Genomic DNA, 4,254 nt, shown 5'->3' on the forward strand with positions numbered 1-4,254 from the left:
GGTGAAGCCGGCAGAGGGAACAAATGGGGTGGGTGGGGATTGATGACCTGGGCAGGGCCATCTGCATTCAGCGACCCCTGGGGCCTGGGCAGGTCCCACAGAGGCACCCTCCCCGCCTCCTCCACCCCCTTGTAGGACCGCTGAGGAAACTGCTCGAAACTGCGCTGCTTATGGCCGAGGGCTGCACGGGATCCAGGCCCACCACCTCCACCAGCACTCCAGTGCCCCGCAGGGTCCAGAGGGACAAGAGAATCTTCTCAGAGAGACTTAGAATGCTGAGTCACATCCACAGGGTACTGATCACACGTGTCTCCCTATTACTCTTTCTCACATTTTTACTGACTGTTCCAGAACCAACATTCTTTGTTGGTACCAAAAAAAAAAAAAAGTGACTTGACACCTATCCAGAGACACATGAAAGAGGAGTGACAGCGTGGAGCTTTATCATGATAAGAAATCCAAATTCAAATGCGTTCAACCAAAATTTCAGCCCAATATCTGTTTATACTGCAGTTCTTTGTCTAATTTGCAAAAACACAAACATGTCAACAACCTGGTGTTTGAGACACTACACCAAATTACCCAGAACACTCGAACATCCCCATTGCTTTAACAGTTTGATAATTCTTGCTTAAGTAGATGGCGCTGGCTGAGTCAAGAATAATTGATTTTTCTGGTCCAGAAAGAGTTGATTCCTAGTAAAGAGGATTCCATTAAAACTAAAGGTAAACTGGAATTTTAAGAACATGCAGTAAAGGGGGGTACACACTTTTGGCTTTCCCATTAGCCGTGAACTTGTATTTGTGAATTATTGTTGAGGCTATTTCATGATCGAGCTGTCGGTTCCAAATGAGGGTTCAGATGAGGTCATTGTAACCCAAATAAAAAAATATCCTGCCCTACTTGTAAATATAAACACTTTTCCATTGCAGATAGGTTTTCAAAAAAAACACACACACATTGAGAAGTCAAGGGCTAAGCCTGACGAATGCTACTGTGTATCTTTTTTGCGAACACAGGCAGGGGAAGGAAAGGAAATAATCATCTCCTTTGCTTCCTTCATGCAGGAGAAAGTACAGGTACAAACCAGAAGGTAATCAAGCACCTTTAATGATCTTAAACATCTTAATGTATGAGGCGTGGCCTGGGAAAAGCAAGAATCATATTAAATTAGGAAAAAGTAAAGAATATAAAAATGTAAATATTGCTCATAGGCCATAAGAAAGGATGAAGACCACAAACATTTTAATATAAACCTATCAGTTACATTGTAGATCCAGCTCCTCCATAGTCACCGAGTTATAATTGAAGTAGGTAGAGACCAACAGAGATGAAAGAAAGGACTCCTAAATGTCCAGGCCTTTTTCTGATGCATTTATGGGTCCCTCCTAAATAAAACATAAATGGATCTTCAGTTTTTCCAGATTGGATTTATGTTTGGATTTTCTCCTTGACCTCTTGCCTGGGTAGCTTGAAATCCAAACTGGGCTGTGCTCTCCTGACGTGAGCGCCTTACCTGGTGCTAATGAAATCCACATGGGCTGCCCCAGGCTCTGCGCTTTCAGCTTCTTGCTTTCTGTCTCAGCAGCACCGTTCCTGCAGGCTGCCCCTCTGGTGAGAAGTCTCAGGGCCCATTCTCCATCCAGGTCGAAGGAGGTTTGCGTGGAGAAATGTCAAATTAATAGCACGTGTTAAAAATGCCCACCAAGCCACCAATATCCAGATTTTTTCCCATCACAGTGACAAAGCTACCAAATGGGATAGCGAGTGCAGGAAACGGTTCAAATAAGAGGGAGACCACTTTGTCGGCGGTAATACCAGAGTGGACAGAGTTGACATGTGTTGAATGATGACTGAGTCAGGCCCTGGGCTAAGTATTTCACTTCTATTCTACTTGTTTAGTCCTCAGAAGACTCACAAAAGGGAAGTACTAATAACATTCCTATGTTACCGGTGAGAAAATGCACGCACCGAGGGATGGGGTGACTTGTTCCAACAAATAGTGGGAAATTGTAGGGTTTAAACAGCATCTGACCAAACTGCTTCACATATCTCTTAAACTGTGATCTGATTAAATCATTTGGTTATCTTTTTATTTTATTTTTTTTGAATGGTACAGAACTTGAAGACTTTAGAATTCTCTGAACCCCAGATCTGAATTAGAGGTTAAAGCAACCATTGACCTTCACTGTTTTGTAGGGTTTGTGTGAGGTCTAATAGTTTGGTCATCCATTTCAATTTCACATTTATAAACCTTATTAAGTTTGGGGGAAAGTGGACATTCAAAACTCAATATGCCATCAGTCATTTACCATAAGATTCCTTATTAATTGGCCATTGGGCTTATAATAAAACCAGAGAATGGAAGCCACCTTCTATCAAGAACGTATTACTGAGTGGGGGTCAGGGTCTGTGCTAAACCGTTTACGTACGTTACTTAATTCCCAATAATAGTTTGGCTATAATTATCCCCGTTTTGCAGATGAAAAAGAGAGATTCAAAGATTGAGCAATTTACTCCCAATTCACGCAGCTTTGATGTGGTGGACCTAAGCTGAAACCCCAGGTACGCCTGGCTACAAGCACCATGATCATTAATGACCGCTTTGTTATGTCGTTTAAATTCAAATAAACCAACAGGTAAATAAAAGGTATGAAGAAGAGGAAAGCATTTTTAAATGGAATCATTTTTATGGTCATAAGTGAGCATTTTTAAACCGAATCCTGTGGACAGTCCTAACAGTACTAACGCCTCAGAGAAGGCCCCTCTGTGAGTGTGGGATTCGGTATTTTGGGGCTCGGGCTAAACCCCGGGTCAGGTAGGCTATCGGGTCTCGCTCCTAATGATCTTAGGAAGCTGAGGACGGCCTGAGGGTGCTTGTGCCCTTGTGAAAACCAAAGCACCCAGAATTGTAGTACCTGGCAGCGCTTTTCGCCCTTGACACCTAACATTCATTCGGAGGCGAGCGTGCGCACGTCTGACGTGCACGCTGCTGCCCTTGCCCTTGGCCTTGCTTCTTGCTACCTGAGCTTTGACAGTATCTTCGTGTGTTCACCTGGAGACGTTGGTGGTGAACTGTTGGCCAAGTAGTCTCGTTATGATGCAAGTGGGCTTCCAGGCCTCAACAAGTCTTCTTTCACAGTGGGTGCCCTGAGGAGAAAGGAGGGGTTCTTGGTATGGCCTCATTGTTTGAGCCTGCCGTGCAGGTGCCTGGCTTTGAAACAATGGACTCCATTGATGGCGGAGCCTGGCCCTGCACATGCCAAAGCGACGCGCCAACGCATATTGCTGGGGGCAGGTATGGAAGTCAACGGTGAGGCGTAACCAGGTGGGGGTTCAGGATCAAAAATGGCCACCTCCTTCCGGCTGACTCAGTTCATCGTGGCCGGGCTAGAGAGCCGGCTACCTGCAGTCTCGCAAAAGGCCGGTCTGTGAGTTCGGACAGAAACCTCGGTTCTAAAGCTCTGAGATTATGGACCATGCATCTATTTTCGGCATCTCCGGCAAGTAGAGAACTCTATGTCTTGAATGTGGAAAATTACACGCCCTTTATGTTTAAAGAAGGTATGTCTGGAGAACGGTCTTTCCTATTAAAGAGGAAAAAGAATCACAGAAACGTTCTTGGATTAGTTTGAACTTTTTTGTTTACTGGAAGAAATAAATAGAGATGAGAGAGTAAAATATATCCTGGAATTTTCTTAAAAATCATTTTTTAAAAAAATCATTACTGTGACTTAAATGAGGAATTCCTAGGTGCCTAATCTCGCAGGGCTAAGCTTTATCTTCGGGCCCGATCCTCCTAAAGGCAAAAGCTTCTCAGCAGAGGCCCAGAGACAGGGCAATACATACGGGGATCGGGCAGTAGGGAGCATCAGAATGTAGCTCAGCCTCGCTCTGAAGCACTTTCGAGAGAGAAATCATTCATTTGTTCATAATCCACTTACGAAACATTTATTAATCTCATAGAATTCGTTATGTTTCATTAATGACATTACAGAAGCTTTCCATCCTTGGACATGAGTCTCTCAGGCTTCCCAGTTTCCAAGTTGTGGAAGAGAATTCACCTGGGAGCCGCGGCCAAGATGACCACTTTCATTTTCTCAAAAAACTTTTTTGGCCACAACCATGTGTCAGCCCCATGATTTGCACGGGGGACAGAAGAGGAAGCAAAAGTGGCTTCCTCCTTCCACGGGTCTTCCTCCTTCCTTGGCACAGGGCTCCTGATGCCCTTTCAGCATTTCCTGGACGACTAAC

This window comes from Phoca vitulina, unplaced genomic scaffold (genome assembly GCF_004348235.1).
Source record: "Phoca vitulina isolate PV1807 unplaced genomic scaffold, GSC_HSeal_1.0 scaffold67, whole genome shotgun sequence".
In the NCBI taxonomy this organism is placed as follows: Eukaryota; Metazoa; Chordata; class Mammalia; order Carnivora; family Phocidae; genus Phoca; species Phoca vitulina.